Here is an 18,040-nt window from a genome sequence, read left to right as displayed (position 1 = left end):
ACAGTCAACGCCGGTCAACTGCTGTTTGTGTATGAGAAATCGGTTGGTAACTTTCCTCATGACAACACGTTGTAGGTGTCGCCACCGGCGCCGGCCTTGTGTGAATGCTCTGAAAAGCTAATCATTTGCATGTCAGCGCATCTTCTTCCTGTCGGTTTAATTTCGCGTCTGTAGCACGTCATCTTCGTGGTGTGGCAGTTTTAATGGCCAGTAGTGTATATGTGTGACAGTACGTTAGAAATTAATTGTTCTGTTTCACGAAAACTGTATTTGACTGGGCCTCTGGATACTTTCTCCTCTACGGGATGTACAGGATCTACCACCACTTATCCACTTGACTTGAGTGCTGTAGTCAAAGTGCCCTGTTTAGAGGAGCGAGGTACCACAGATAACTCAGGCAACCAACAAGTTCGCGATACTGTGTCCTACTGAATCTGAGTAAAGTGAGCCGGTGAGACACACTTCACCTGTTGGGAAGCCTGCTGTGTCCTGTGTTAGGGGGAGGCACGTGCGAAAGAGCAAGGATCTGTTAATCCTCGTTAGTTCGAGCTGCCCCTTAGAGAAATGACAGCAAGAGACGGAAGGATAAACATGTACAGTCAGTGTGTATGCCTTGAGACCACATTCAGTAAGAGCCTGTTCCGTCTGCCATTGAAGAAACAGGACGCAATCAATTGCAGACTGTGACGCACATTGGAGACAACGATGCCTGTCGTCATAGTCTGATTTTTCCAGTGACTGACAGTGAAGGTTGAGAAGACCAGCCTTGCTCATGAAATTTCAACTAAGCTTACAGTCCGCTGCATTGTCCCCAGGACTGATCGTGACCCCTCGCTCACGGCTTGGGCCAGAGACTTCGAAGGTTCTGTGAAAAGCTAAGCTATGACTACCTAGACTTGCGCCAAAGGGTTGAGAACTGTAGAGTGGGTGAAACCCGAAATTAGTAGCGGTGAGGCTATTGAAAAAAAATTAAGTGTATATCAAAATGACAAGTTAATGGGAATGAGGGGTGTATTTCTCACAGCAGATGAGGAACTAAAATCCACTAAGATAAAAATTAAAGCTGCCTGCAAGATTCTTTGAGTAATATTAATGTATCAGCATTTGACATTTGCAATGGCTTATTTCGCTCTTACATTAACCTCTGATATTGCAATGTATATCACTTAAATATGTTGCCTAGTCAAACGTATTCCCAAAATTTCATTACTCTACATTAATTATTTTTTGATGTTGCGATTTTTTCCGTCAGTGTTGATAGAGACACGCCAACTGAAGGAAAAGCATTTGAGTGTCAAAAAGGTTAAAGAGTGAAGCCTTCAATGACTAGCACAGCAGAATCTCAAAAACCCTAAATAAATGCTCGTCATATGTAGAGGCTGTCAGTGGGACCAAAGTTAGCGTCCAGACACTTCTAAATGATACAGGACCTGGAACTGAGAGTATGAAAGCGAAAAAGAAATTCTGAACTCCTTACTACTCAAGTTTACTTCCCGCACGCTTGCAAAAATTATTGAGGTATAATGGGCAGCAAAAAAAAAAAAAAAAAAAAAAAAAAAAAAAAAAAAAATATTATTATTTCAAGAGTAATCACCATGACTGTCAATACATTTTTCCCACTGTGAGAGAAGACGGTCAATGCCTTCATGTAAAAAACTTTTCGGTTGCCTCTGAAACTGTAACTGACATTTGCTTCGCCAGAAGCAAATCGACGGCCATGAATGTCTTGCTTCAGGACTCCAGAAATACGCCGGCCGCGGTGGCCGAGCGGTTCTAGGCGTTTTAGTCCGGAACCGCACGACTGCTACGGTCGCAGGTTCGAATTCTGCCTCGGGCATGGGTGTGTGTGATGTCAAAAAATGGTTCAAATGGCTCTGAGCACTATGGGACTCAACATCTTAGGTCATAAGTCCCCTAGAACTTAGAACTACTTAAACCTAACTAACCTAAGGACATCACACACACCCATGCCCGAGGCAGGATTCGAACCTGCGACCGTAGCAGTCCCGTGTGTGTGATGTCCTTAGGTTAGTTAGGTTTAAGTGGTTCTACGTTCTAGGGGACTGATGACCTCCGATGTTAAGTCCCATAGTGCTCAGAGCCATTTGGACCATTTTGAACCAGAAATACGGGACTGCATGGGGAGATATCGGGACTGTATGGACGATGAGTAAGAGTTTACCAGCGAAACTTCTGCAGCGTAGTCGAAACAACCTTGGCAACATTCATTCGGTTACAGGGTAATTCCCGCTCACATGTCGCCAAGGTTATTTCGACTACGATGCAGAAGTTTCGCTGGAAAGCCCTTCCACAGCCTCCTTGCAGTCTCCATCTTACCCCATGCGATTTCCAATTTCTCTGAGCCCTGAAGAAAGACACTCATAGCCGTCGATATTTTCGGACGAAGAGCTACGTTTAGGGATGCAATCATGGGTCCGTAGGCAACCGCAAAAATTTTTCAGTGAAGGCATTGATCGTTTAGTTTCGCAGTGGGATAAATGTATTAACAGCTATGGTGATTACTTTTGACGTAATGAACAATTTACTTACTTTTTTCTACGTATCCAGTTTTCATTTGAGTGCCCATCATACACACATCAAAAAAAGTTTTGCATCACCCCGGGCCCCGGAACTCCTGAAGATAGACGTTAACTGTGGATATTGTGTCACAGACACAGTCCCTTTGGCTGTTCAGAGATGTCACTAAAGCCGCCCAAAGATGTAAACAACCATGCATGAGCAGCGCCTATTAGACGGAGGGGGACCGACAGCCGATCAGTTCCAGTCATTCCACCAGGAAGGAGGTACACGGCTCGTGTTGTATGTAGTTCAACCATGCCTAGACGGTCAATACCCCGGTTCTACCGTGTCCGCACTGTTACTTTGGGCCAGGAAGGGCTCTCAACAAGTGTCCAGGCGTCTCCGAGTGAACCAAAGCGATGTTGCTCGGACTTGGAGAAGATACAGAGAGACAGGAAATGAGGAACTGTCGATAACATGCCTCGCTCAGGACGCCCAAGGGCTACTACTGCAGTGGATGACCGCTACCTACGGATGTTGAATAATGCTTTTCGCGCAGCCACAGGGCGTCGTGTTACGACTCAAACTTTGAGCAATAGGCCGATGTCCATGGTGGGGTACATCTTTGAAACCACGACACCATGCAGCGCGGTACAAATGGACACAACAACATGCCTAATGAACCGCTCGGGATTGGCATCACGTTCTCTTCACCGATGAGTGTCGCATATGCCTTCAACTAGACAATCGTCGGAGACGTGTTTGGAGCCAACCCAGTCAGGCTGAACGCCTTAGACACACTGTCCAACGAGTGCAGCAAAGTGGATGTTCCCTGCTATTCTGGGGTGGCATTATGTGGGGCCGATATACGCCGCTGGTGGTCATGGAAGGCGCCGTAACGGCTGTATGATACGTGAATGCCGTCCTCCGACCGATAGTGCAACCACATCGGCTTCATATTGGGGAGGCATTCGTCTTCATGGACGACAATTTTCTCCCCCATCGTACACATCTTGTGAATGACTTCCTTCAGGATAACGACATCACTCGACCAGAGTGGCCAGCATGTTGTCCAGACATGAACCATATCGAACATGCCTGGGATAGATGGAAAAGGTGTGTTTATGGACGACGTGACCCACCAACCACTCTGAGGGATCTACTCCGAATCGCCGTTGAGGAGTGGGACAATCTGGACCTATAGTGCCTTGATCAACTTGTGGATAGTATGCCACGACGAATACAGGCATGCAGCAATGCAAGAGGATGTGCTACTATGTATTAGAGGTACCGGTGTGTACAGAAATCTGGACCACCACCTCTGAAAGTCTCGCTGTATGGTGGTGCAACATGCAATGTGTGGTTTTCATGAGCAATAAAAAGGGCGGAAATTGTGTTTATGTTGATCTCTATTCCAATTTTCCGTACAGGTTCCGGAACTCTCGGAACCGAGGCGACGCAAAACTTTTTTTTGATGTGTGTAGGTATTAGTGTCACCTGCGTTGAGTAACAAATGAAATCGCTAAAATTGAAGAAAAAAGTCCGATAGAATTCCTTTCATCTTCTATACAGAATAGTCATGAGAGTGAGCCCCTCTTTTAACCATAACACACCGTAGATCTCTTGCAAAAAGGATCTGTGCAGCGTAGTTGAAACAAAGCACAGGAGCCACCCGTCTATCGTCCAGTATCTTCGACGTCCGACTGTTGTAGGTTTTTAGATCATGTCGTTAGTTCAAACGTAATGTAGTGTCTCCAACAGAAAAACTGCCTTCATGCCAACCAGCATAGCTACCGGTAGTATCATCCATGCGCTGCTCAGCTTGTGCTTTCGTCACATAATGTCCAGAAAGCCATGTATCAAGACAGTTTCGTAGATGCACATTTGACATATGAAAAGCCTTTGGCTAGGTACCATAATAACATTTACTAACAAGAGAGCGATCATGAATTTGTGACTGGATTGAGGACGTCGCGGTGAACGCACATTGGAAGCATGTATTCGTGATCGCCATACTGGCGTATCACCCGACGTGATGGTATGGGGTGCCATTGGTTACACGTCTCGGTCACCTCTTGTTTGCATTGACGGCACTTTGAACAGTGAACGTTACATATCAGATGTGTTACGACCCGTGGCTCTACCCTTCATTCGATCCCTGCGAAACCCTACATTTCACCAGGATAATGCACGACCGCATGTTGCAGGTCCTGTACGGGCCTTTCTGGATACAGAAAATGTTCGACTGCTGCCCTGGCCAGCACATTCTCCAGATCTCTCATCAATTGAAAACGTCTGCTCAATGGTGGCCGAGCAACTGGCTCGTCACAATACGCCTGTCACTACTCTTGACGAACTGTGGTATCGTGTTGAAGCTGCATGGGCAGCTGTACCTGACACGCCATCCAAGCTCTGTTTGACTCAATGCCCAGGCGTATGAAGGCCGTTATTACGGCCAGAGGTGGTTGTTCTGGGTACTGTTTTCTCAGGATCTATGCACCCAAATTGCACCGCGGCCGGCCATTATGTAGTAAACGATAAAAAACAAGCAGAGCCAACCTGAGTGCGCAGTGCAAAATACGAGGTGAATTCAAGTTCTAAGGCCTCCGATTTTTTTTCTCCGGACTGGAAAGAGATAGAAACATGCGCATTGTTTTAAAATGAGGCCGCGTTCATTGTCAATACATCCCAGAGAAGGCAGCACCGTACGGCAGATGGAATTTCACCGCCAGTGGCGAGAATGAGAACTGTTTTAAATACTTAAAATGGCGACGTTTTCCTTACTTGAACAGCGTGCAATCATTCTGAATTTGCGTGGTGTGAAACCAATTGAAATTCATCGACAGTTGAAGGAGACATGTGGTGATGGAGTTATGGATGTGTCAAAAGTGCGTTCGTGGGTGCGACAGTTTAATGAAGGCAGAACATCGTGTGACAACAAACCGAAACAACCTCGGGCTTGCACAAGCCGATCTGACGACATGATCGAGAAAGTGGGGAGAATTGTTTTGGGGGATCGCCGAATGACTGTTGAACAGATCGCCTCCAGAGTTGGCATTTCTCTGGGTTCTGTGCACACAATCCTGCATGACGACCTGAAAATACGAAAAGTGTCATCCAGGTGGGTGCCACGAATGCTGACGGACGACGACATGGCTGCCCGTGTGGCATGTTGCCAAGCAATGTTGACGCGCGACAGCATGAATGGGACTTTCTTTTCGTCGGTTGTGACAATGGATGAGACGTGGATGCCAGTTTTCAATCCAGAAACAAAGCGCCAATCAGATCAATGGAAGCACACAGATTCACCGCCACCAAAAAAATTTCGGGTAACCGCCAGTGCTGAAAAAATGATGGTGTCCATGTTCTGGGACAGCGAGGGCGTAATCCTTGCCCATTGCGTTCCAATGGGCACTACGGTAACAGGTGCATCCTACGAAAATGTTTTGAAGAACAAATTCCTTCCTGCACTGCAACAAAAACGTCTGGGAAGGGCTGCGTGTGTGCTGTTTCACCAAGACAAAACACCCGCACATCGAGCTAACGTTACGCAACAGTTTCTTCGTGATAACAACTTTGAAGTGATTCCTCATGCTCCCTACTCACCTGACCTGGCTCCTAGTGACTTTTGGCTTTTTCCAACAATGAAAGACACTCTCCGTGGCCGCACATTTACCAGCCGTGCTGCTATTGCCTCAGCGATTTTCCAGTGGTCAAAACATACTCCTAAAGAAGCCTTCGCCGCTGCCATGGAATCATGGCGTCAGCGCTGTGAAAAATGTGTACGTCTGCAGGGCGATTACGTCGAGAAGTAGCGCCAGTTTCATCGATTTAGGCTGAGTAGTTAATTAGAAAAAAAAATCGGAGGCCTTAGAACTTGAATGCACCTTGTATAGTAATACATGGAAAAATCCGTAGGGGGGTCTTTATCCGCAGTGAATATCAAATGGTTGATGATGATGGCATATAGATTTATATACAGTCATTCTTCCGTGGGCTGTATGTTACTCGAGTTGGAAATAGGGTTAAAGACAGGAGTATATCACGCATCTTCCCAGACACACTGGGCAATACACGGCCCAGTCACATTAACGTGACCACCGCCTGTGTTTGAGGTCAACGTGTAGTAACCGCTCACAGACGGCCGGTGGCAGCACTAGCAGCGGAGGGTATATAAAGCGTGTCCACAGAACGCTCAAAACAGTGCAGTCATTGTCGTAATGCGATTTATCTGACATCCAAAAGGTCTTTATCATTACCTTTCGGGTTGTAATGGTACTTGAATTACGTAACCATTACGGCACCTCACCTCAACCTCTCGATACCAGCAATATTCTACTGTGTTTCTGTAAAATAGTTAACATATTTCTGTGACAACATTCAGATTTGATTTCATTAATGTAGAGGTACTTCGATACATCGATATGTATATATTTCAATGATATTATTCTTATGTGTATTCTTTCTTTTGTCACTCTGATTTTTGGCCGCGTAAGCGGTTATTAGAGAGTCAAGCTTTGGTGGTCATGTTAAAAAGACGCAAATTGTAGTCAGTTTATGAAATGTGAACTTTAACAGTGAGGAAGATATTTTCAAGTATGTTTTATATTTTGAAGTGATGTTTTGGAACGAGTTACATGATATTGCAACAAAAATAATAAAAAAGAAGTGTAACTTAAATTCGGAGTGCTGATTACTTTTTTACATCACCATTCTCCTAACTTGCAAAAGTTTAATCTTCAAGAAAGTTTCATGAAACACATCTATAAAACTTTTGAATATCGCAGAGTAACACCTAGGCCTCTTTGCATCCGAGCTTGGAATCATCACTACCTAGATTTTCGACGGTTGAGCCATGAGTTCACAACAAGACCAGCGTGGGAAACAGAAAAAGATGAGTGCCTAGTTTATCCATTATTTCAAGAATTGACTTTATTAACTGTGCTCTAATGACACCTGCCACATAGTATGACTTTGTTGTTGCCCGAAAATGCAATATTTAGCAGCGTGAGCAACACTACAATCATAATTAATTTTTGACCTTTGTTGTGGTAGGGTTGTTAGAGGGTCAAGGGTTGAAGCATTTAAGGAACGGCTTTGGTTGGTCGCCTGCCGCTGTGGTAAAAGTATGCCGTGCATGGCAAAATAGTGCTATCAAAAACTGACGCCGAGGTAACTGTGGTCATCATAGGGCATAGATGACAGGGATGAACAATGGCTGTGGAAATGTATACGGGCGAAAAGACGGGCAACTGGCCGCCCAGATGAACCAAAGGGCTACCAGTAGTGTCCCCTCAACAGCCGGTCAGTGAACATTGCTGCGTATAGACCTAAGCAGCAGGCTCCTGGTTTATGCACTCGCAGTGACTGCTGTTCTTCGGTGACGGAGGCTGGAATTTGCACGCCAGTACCGCAACTGGACGTCCACGAGTGGCGACAGGTGGCCTTTTCAGATGCATCACATTTTATGCTCCATCAGACGGATGGCCGTTGGCGTGTACGGCGTGGAACGTCTGGAATCAAACACCCTGCAACAAGGCCCAGGCCGGAGGGCATTCCCTGGGTGATCTCTTCATTCAGGAAGGTCCAATGGATTAGAACAAGTTCCTTGAGGACCATGTCCACCCCTACATGCAGTTCGTTGTTGCTCGACACAATTGCATATGCCGGCCGGTGTGGCCGTGCGGTTCTACACGCTTCAGTCTGGAACCGCGTGACCGCTACGGTCGCAGGTTCGAATCCTGCCGCGGCCATGGATGTGTGTGATGTCCTTAAGTTAGTTAGGTTTAAGTAGTTCTAAGTTCTAGGGGACTGATGACCACAGATGTTAAGTCCCTTAGTGCTCAGAGCCATTTGAACCAATTGCATATACCAGCGGAACAATGTAACGTGTTACACAGCTCGCTGTGTGCATGCGTGGTCCGAAGAGTCCCACGATGACTTTACCGTACTTTCCTGACCATCAAGCTCCTCGGATTTAAACCCAATCGAGAACCTGTAGGACCATCTAGAAATTGTTCAAATGGCTCTGAGCACTATGGGTCTTAAGGTCATCAGTCCCCTAGAGCTTAGAACTACTTAAACCTAACTAACCTAAGGACACCAGACACATCCATGTCCGAGGCAGGATTCGAATCTGCGACCGTAGCGGTAGCGCGGTTCCAGGCTGAAGCGCCTAGATCCGCTCGGCCACACCGGCCGGCTTAGGACCATCTCATCGGGCTGTTTGTGCAGTGGGTCCTCAACAGAGAAACCTGTGTACTAGAGTCGGCATGGCATCACATCCCTGTCGGTACCTTATGGAACGACACTGAGTGTCTTTCTGCACATCTCGCAGCGGTGGGCGCTGCAAAAGGTGGTTATTCAGACTTTTGACAGATGGGTACATTAATGTGACTGGACAGTGTAGTTTGCCTAGTACACTATTTCTCTTTCCAGACACACTGAACGATAGTCTGCTGAGTTCAAATGAAACTTTAGACGAAGCTTATTAAATCGCACGTAAGTTTTGAAGCCTTTATTTGTGTATGACGTTGCCAAGGTGCAAAGTCTTATAAACCATTCACATCAAACCATACATAGCTATTAGCTATATTCCTAAAAGAAAGCGATATATAGGGCGAGTCACGTAAGACGTTAATACATCTATTATTTCGTGAACGGTTTCAGATATGGAAACGAAGTTTTCGGCAAATGATTTTACGCTAAGGGACATGTATTTTGGTGTGTGATAAGGAGTCTTATCTCTTGTACTGATCGAGTTACTGAAGCAAGTATAACCTTTTTAAATGGAATGATACATTTTTAACGGCATCCGAAAGCGTTTGAAAAGACAAGTACCGTGCGATAATTGCCTGTTAATTTTAAAACTATTCGCAAAATACTCTGACAAATGTACTAAAATTGGAAAGTACTGCGGCCAGAGTCCGTTATTGCAGTGTAAAAACCGTCAAGCAGCGCCCTCGTGTCGGGCTCCTCTGTTATATGCAGTAAGACATTCCTACACTACTAAGAAAAACCTCATTTCCTATTGAAATAGACGTAGAGCAGTTACGATTTTTGTGTATGGATCTGCGGCATATGGTAGCTTCTGATGGCTTAAATGGGGCTTAGGAAAATTATTTCAAATGTGTGTACGCGTCCAGGTTTTTGTGGAAACAACTACAGTTTCGTCAGGCTGTTTTCCTTTTAAATCCTCCCGGTCGCTGCTTACTTTTCAAAGCCAAAACAGAAACGTTGATCTTTCATACTTGATACTGACAAACAGCCCTATTGACAGAAAAAATAAACTAGTTTATTAACTTTCTTGGATTCTTTGCCTGGAGATGGTTGAATACTTCGTAAAATCCCCACTGTTGGACAAATATGTCTATAGATACTACACGAAATTGTAATTAGACGGAATACACTTTAAATAAACCAAACACTTTATTCAGAATGACTGACGACATGTCACGTGCCGGCCGAAGTAGCCGAGCGGTTCTAGGCGCTACAGTCTGGAATCGCGCGACCGCTACGGTCGCATGTTCGAATCCTGCCTCGGGCATGGATGTGTGTGATGTCCTTAGGTTAGTTAGGTTTAAGTAGTTCCAAGTTCTAGAGGACTGATGACCTCAGAAGTTAAGTCCCATAGTTCTCAGAGACATTTGAACCATTTTTTAACATGTCACGCAAAAAATAAATACTTTCCTTAACACTTTACTTTAGCATGTGCTAAATCGCCGTTCGAGAGATATGTTGTTGCATGCTGTGACGGTTCGATGGCGCATATTCTCTGCCGTACTTCAGGCTTCATAATAGACTCCACCTTTCACTGCTCCCCAAAGAAAAAAATCAAGAGGAGTCAAACAAAGGGATTTGGTCAACCATTGTGCTGAAGCATCCCGTCCTACTCACGGGCAGAAAACTTTTTATTCGGTATTTGTGTTGTAACACAGAAAGAGTGGGCTGGGCAGGCGTCTTGTTGGAATCGCGTACATTGTCGCTTATCCAGTCGTATGTCTTCCAGAATAACAGGCCGAAAGTTCGTAAGAAAGTGTGTATACGTATTTCCATTTAATACTGCTGGGATGAAACAACGTCCCACAATGCATTTCCTATACCGCTGCAACATACATTTATGCTCCACGGTAGTTGGTATTGTACCTGACGAAGCCAGCGTGGATTGTCAACTGTTCAATAGCGCATGTTACGTAATTTACATTACCGTGCTTCATGTTAACTGAATCTTGCGTCGGTTCTTGGTAAAACAACTTTATAATAAACGAAAAGCGATGGTTTGCTTTTGTTCTACAATATTAGTTTATTGTATTAACAGGTTTTCGGTTTACGTAAACGTTGCTTCGTCGGTAAGGAGCACAAGTTAGTGTCGTCTCCCAAGCACTGCAGAGCAAACCTACAAAATTCTATACGACGTCCGGAATTACGTCTTCTGAATGCCTTATGTGGTGACAGATGATAAGCGTGGAATTTATGTCGGTGCTAGACGCGAATGACAGTCGACTGGCTGGTCCCACATTCCTTGGAAATAACGTCTCGTGCCACCGAGCGGATAAACGCTGTAGCTATATCAGTTTCTTCGTGTACTCTGTTGTTGCAGCCTTCGTCCTCATGCTCTGACGTCAAAGCTGCCTGTTCGCTCTTGTGACCTAATAATTCGGGCAATTGTCTGACGTGATGGACAGCGACGATCGGGATAGACATCTCTATACCGCCGTACCGTTTCGACAGTTTTTCTTCGAGATTCTCCGAGTAAAACTGGCATTTCAAACTTCGTATTGATGTAAATACCAGCATGCAAAGAATGTTGAAGGGGAAATGACTTGCCGATAAACGACGAATGCAAGGACCTTCGAACGTAAAAATTAACAAGCATTGAATCACTATACGCGTCTTTTCAAGCCTTTCGGGTGCCGGTAAAGAAAAGGATATCACTTCATTTAAAAATTCATATTTGCTTCAATAACTCGATCGATACAAGAGTTAAGACGTTATCACAGACCAAAGTACGAGCCCTTTTGCCGAAAACCTCGTTTCGATATCCGGAACCGTTCACAAAATACGTGACTCACCCTGCATATTTTGGAATTAAGACATCCCTTTCTCAAAAACTTAGATGAAAAATAGAAAATAAAGTTACTCCTTAAATATGTTCCATATGATGAACATTCTTCTTGATCTTCAGACACAATACATAACTAAATAATTTAGTATGTTTTTAGAAAGTTTTAAATGCATTTTGAGCGTAAAAAGAAATAGTCCTATGTCGTTGTTGAATCGGAAATCCTCAATGTTTGATCAGCCACCCGGATTTTCTTCCTCCATACTCAATGAGCCATTTGCACGCGGTGTGCTATTGTTGCGTCATGAGTATATGTATCGAGTGTGAGCGACTGTAATGGGCGGGTGAATAGAGTGGTGTCATGACGACGAGAAAAGAGTATGTGCGAAACCTGGTGGCGGTACGTAACCTTCTCTTGAATAGCACCAAGGGGACCGCCGGTCTCAACATCCCCTCCCGCTACACAGATCACCATCAACAGTGTCACATGTCATCACTCCATGAGACACCGCGGACAGGTTCGGAATTTAATGTAGGACAATGGTGCAAATTCCGATCATCAGGAACCTTAGGTCCATCAGCTCTCCTGCCGCTATCGCTCAAATAATAAAAATTACTTTTTCCACCAGGATCCAAACAGGGTACCTCTGAATCGAGTGCCACCGCATAGGCGAGGATCAGCGACCTCGGCTACGGAGGCGATAATTTTGTGCCTCATTTCATTGTGGCCTCATTCATTGTTCCAAAACATTCTGAAGACTAAAATTCTCGACGCAACTTTGGAAGTGGTCAAAAACTGCAAATTTTAACGCTGACATATGCTTTCAAACAGTTATTAAAACAATATAAAACTGTCACATACATTTTAGAAAGTGCGCGGAGGCTAATTTTGACATTTTGTCGGCCAAAAGTCAGTTTCGGTTATTCTTCGGACATATACTATCGAGTTATACACGATAATTCACTGAAGAGCCAAAGAGAACACCTGTCTAATATCGTGTAGGACCCCCGCGAGCACGCAGCAGTGCCGCAACACGACGTGGCATGGACTCGTCTAACGTCTGAAGTAGTTCTGGAGGTAACTGACACCCTGAACCCTGCAGGGCTTTCCATAGATCCGTGAGAGTACGAGGGGTGGAGATCTCTTGTGAACAGCAGGTTGCAAGGCATCCCAGATATGCTCAATAATGTTCATGTTGGGGAGTTTGGTAGCCAGCGGAAGTGTTTAACTCAGAAGAGTGTCCCTGGATCCACTCTGTAGAAATTACGGATGTATGGAGTGTCGCATTGTCCTGCTGGAATTCCCCAAGTGCGTCGGAATGCACAGTGGATATGAATGGATACAGGTGATTAGACAGGATGCTTACGTACGTGTCACCTGTCAGAGTCGTATATAGATGTATCAGGGCCCCCACATCACTCCAACTGCACACGCCCCACACCATTACAGAGCCTCCACCAGCTTCAACAGTCCCCTGCTGACATGCGGATCCATGGATTCATGAGATTGTCGCCATACCCGTACACATCCATCCGCTCGATACAGTTTGAGACGAGACTCGTCCGATCAGACAACGTATTTCCAGTCATCAACAGTCCAATGTCGGTGTTGACGGACCCAGGCGAGACGTAAAGCTTTGTGCCGTGCAGTCATCAAGGGTACACGAGTGAGACTTCGTCTCCGAAAGCCCATATCGATGATGTTTCATTGAATGGTTCACACGCTGATACTTGTTGATGGCCCAGCACTGAAATCTGCAGCAATTTGCGGAAGGGTAGCACTTCTGTCTGAACGTTCTCTTCAGTCATCGTAGGTCCCATTCTTGAAGGATCTTTTTCCGGCCTCAGCGATGTCGGAGATTTGATGATTTACCAGATTCCTGATATTCAAGGTGCACTCGTGAAATGGTCGTCCGGGAAATTCATCGCTAACTCGGAGATGCTGTGTCCCATCGCTCGTGCACCGACTGTAACACCAGGCTCAGACTCACTTAAGTCTTGATAACCTGCCATTCTAGCAGCAGTATCAGATCTAACAACTGCTGCAGACTCTTGTTGTCTTATATTGGCGTTGCCTACCGCAGCGCCTTAATCTGCCTGTTTATATATCTCTGTATTTGAATACGCATGCCTATGCCAGTTTCTTTGGCGCTTCAGTGTATATCCTCTCCTTCAGGAAGTATTTTTTCATGTCTGTTTGTGAAACAAGAAACATAAATGTGAAACTTAGTTTACAATACAGGATAGATATCGCGTGAACAGGCAGGTTCATAAACTGATCTTGCCATCTGTCGTGTCAAACATTTCCTGGAGTATCTTGAACAACGCGAATAAAATGTGCTGGATTCAGTTATGCATGAACCACGCGATTCTTCTTATAGCCAGAAGGATATTCTGCAGGAGCTCTGGAAGGATTTACCAGTAGAGCGACTTTCATATCACTTTTTAATTACTATTAAAACACAAACCAGTTCCCAATGTAAATCTACATGACACAACCTTCTCGCTTTTATCTGGGGACAATCCCCAACACTTACCAAATGCTTTTGATGGATCTCGTGTACCCTCCTCGCCAATGCACATCCCCTAACAAACAGCTAGAGAAATGCGTTGATGAAGTGATATCTGCGAACTGGTAATAATGATGAGGCTCGGCACTAGAAGTGTGCGGCGTTGCGGAGTCTTCCATTTCGTTCCCCACTTGCCTCAAACTAGTTCTTCTTTTTCTTGTGCTTCGGTGCAGGTTCGGCTTGGTTATGAACGGACTTGGAGCGCTTAATTTAAGGGGTGCCCGAATGCTGTTCCTGTCGCCACCCCACTACAAAGTATGTATACCCAAAATGTATGCTTCTGTTCATGTCAAAGTGAGCGAAACTTTTCTAAATGTTTGCGAATTGTGTAACTGACGCAGGACTTGGGTACGAGCGGAGTATTCACCTAATGGTATGTGGGAAACCGCATCCAGTCTAGCTGACATACCGACTCTCGTTGCCTTAAGAAGCTTCGCAAGTCCGGGGCCTGAATTAGGGCGACAACTAATGTAACTGAGTCAAGAAAACGCGCTAGAGCTGACTGTCCCTGGATTCCATTCCTCTGTAAGTTATTCCTATACGTGTGGTGCAGGATCACTAGCTTAAAATAACTGTGCTCTATTTTCAAATATGAAGGTCACAAATACGGCCACGAAGCCCGTCATAAACATGTACACATTTCTGACACACAGTTCATAGTACAAATGTAACTGATCATCTATTCCATCACTACTGATTTCACTCGTACTAAACAGTCACACTAATAGTCACGTTGGACGAAGACCTTTCGATTATAAATCACGACAAATTCGGTTTACTAACAGTCAAACATTCACATAGTGTTAAGTTACTTGTACTACCCAAAACATTACAAAGTTCCTTGCTCATCGACGAATTAGTGTCTCTAAGCAAGGTTGCATGGTATTCCATGCCGTTTTGTGACGTTGATCAGTACAGGAATAGGTGGGTGCTGCAACTGAGAGCAAAATAATGAGAAGCAAACGTAATATGTTCTTCACACTACCGAGCGAGGTGGCGCAGTTGTTAGCAAATGGTTCAAATGGCTCTGAGCACTATGGGACTCAACATCTGCGGTCATCAGTCCCCTAGAACTTAGAACTACTTAAACCTAACTAACCTAAGGACGTCACACACATCCATGCCCGAGGCAGGATTCGAACCTGCGACCGTAGCAGTCGCGCGGTTCCGAACTGAAACGCCTAGAACCGCTCGGCCACCGTGGCCGGCAGTTGTTAGCATACTGGACTCGCATTCGGGAGGACAACGGTTGAAACCCGCGTCCGGCCATCCTGATTAAGGTTTTACGTGATTTCCCTAAACCGTGGCCGCGTGGGGTAGCCGCGAGGTCTGGGCGCCTTGCCACGGTTCGCGCGGCTCACTGCCGTCGGAGACCCGAGAGTCCTTTCTCGGGCATGGGCGTGTGCCGAGTGAACTGTGTTATCTCACTGAGCTAGCGTCGGTACGGAGTTCTCTTATGAGGCACGGTGGTGACACTGCTCACATGTACAGGAGTGGGCGTGTCTTCGAGCCGGGCGTGGATTGGCAGGGCAGTCACATGAGTTACTGCCAATCTCTTCACACTGACTGCCTGGCGTGGTGTCGATAGTGCTCCACATGCAAAATGTAGTAGAAAACGCAATTTTCACTTTAGTTAACAAACTCTAAGAAAAATTATCCAAATCGGAAATTAATGATAATTTCCCCTTTATACTGTTCTCTATCACACCATTCCTCGACAAACAATATTGAACATCTTACTGAAAGTTTCAGAAGCACTGCAGACACATCCTTTCTCTATGAAAACTAGATACCGACTCCTCGACAGTTTAGTATGAACAGTCAAGTTATTGGCTTCAGGCTCTTCTATGGATGGATGAGACAAAATCAGGCCAAAGAACGTTGTAGCTGCCCTCGTATAACTAGATACTTCACCTACTTAACCAATCACAAGCTTTTAATGAATTTGTGTATTCTCTTAAAATACCGAACTTTAAATAACAATATCTTTATGTGTCCGAACGACTGAAGTAAAGATATTATTTTCTTGATCAAAATACCGCCTGCTTTTTAAATAATGCCTCTCATACAGTGTACCTGATCCGTTATATGGCTATGCAGCATTACGTACAAATTCATATATATTATTTACTATTTTAAGGTCCATTTTTATATAACCCTGCTTTCGTCCACCATACATTCTGATAGCATAAAAGTTATACATTATTAACCAAAAACAACTGAAAGTGAAAAGTAAAGTTCTGACAATATTTAAATCAACACCTGTTCTACGTTTATTGTTAAAAGCTATGTTCTGACTACTTGACAATAAACTGTTAGCTTAGAGGTCCTGTACGACATGTATAAAACGTCTTACGAGAGTATCAGGAAACTGATCTTTACACAATACGGAAAATTTCGAGATATAATTAACATTCTATATCGCATCAAATACTAGACTATTCAAAGTGGGGAACAGATTTCAAACATTTATCGCTTCCAAACTACAAAAGATAGAAACATAATTCCAACGTTCCTGGAAAGAGAAAATTTCAAAATTTTATGCCTTCAATGTGAACACCACATGTTACACGACAAATATCAAAACGGTGGCTCACATCCTGCCACACACGAAGCAACTGGTCTCTCTTTAGCGAATTCACAGTTTCAACAATGCGATGTCGAAGACCTTCAAGATTGTCAGGCATAGGGGGGATAAAAAAAAGCGGTCTTTTACATAACCCCACGGATAAAAGTCATAAGGTGTGAGGCCTGGGACGTTGAATTGGAAGAGGAGGAACAGAAGATGAAATTCATCGCCGGTGGCCTCCCAGGTCTCCAGACCTCAAACCTTGTGACGTTTCTCTGTGAGGTTACGTAAAAGATCGCATTTTTCTTCCCCCCTATGCCTGACACTCTTGAAAGTCTGCGACATCGCATTGTTGAAGGTGTGAATTCGATAACGAGAGACCAGTAGCTTCGTGTGTGGCAGGAAATGAACCACCGTTTGATATTTGTCATGTCGTGGTGCTCACATTGAATGCATAAAAATTTGAAATTTTTTCTTTCCAGGAACGTTGGAACTGTATTTCTGTCTTTTGTAGTTTGGAAGCAATAAATGTTTGAAATCTGTTCCTTCTTTTTTAACAGCTCTGTATTCAAGATATCAACTTCCAAATGGAATGGTGAACTACTATTGCTATGTAAGTGTTACACAAAGTTTCATTACAATCAGTATACCGAAAGAGAAGTTAATTGGCAGGTTGCTGTTTCATTTAGCGACTAGATAAGCGCATGTTCTGCGGTACGTCACGAGGCACATGCATACCGCAATAGTCCTCTGGGATCAGTGGTAAGACCAGCTACCGAGATTGTTTCTACACTACCGGCCATTAAAATTACTACACCAAGAAGAAATGCAGATAATAAAGAGGTATTCATTGGACAAATATATTATACTAGAACTGACATGTGATTACATTTTCACGTAATTTGGGTGCATAGATCCTGAGAAATCAGTACCCAGAACAACCACCTCTGGCCGTAATAACGGCCTTGATACGCCTGGGCATGGAGTCAAACAGAGCTTGGATGACGTGCACAGGTATAGCTGATCATGCAGCTTCAACACGATACCACAGTTCATCAAGAGTAGTGACTGGCGTATTGTGACGAGCCAGTTGCTCGGTCACCATTGAGCAGACGTTTTCAATTGGTGAGAGATCTGGAGAATGTGCTGGCCAGGGCGGCAGTCGAACATTTGCTGTATCCAGAAAGGCCCGTACAGGACCTGCAACATGCGGTCGTGCATTATCCTGCTGAAATGTAGGATCTCGCAGGGATCAAATGAAGGGGGTCGTAACACATCTGAAATGTAACGTCCACTATTCAAAGTGCCGTCAATGCGAAC

At 44.6% G+C, this 18,040-nt stretch overlaps 1 protein-coding gene across 1 annotated transcript in view; it reads left to right on the top strand.

Moving 5' to 3' along the window:
• Positions 1 to 18,040, top strand: part of LOC126249008 (dihydropyrimidine dehydrogenase [NADP(+)]) — a 288,548-nt gene that overhangs the window by 92,821 nt on the left and 177,687 nt on the right. The window lies entirely within an intron of this gene.

Source organism: Schistocerca nitens, chromosome 3, assembly GCF_023898315.1.
Source record: "Schistocerca nitens isolate TAMUIC-IGC-003100 chromosome 3, iqSchNite1.1, whole genome shotgun sequence".
NCBI classification, from domain to species: Eukaryota; Metazoa; Arthropoda; class Insecta; order Orthoptera; family Acrididae; genus Schistocerca; species Schistocerca nitens.
Note: the sequence above shows the minus strand (reverse complement) of the source record. Positions and strands in the feature narration are given on the sequence as shown.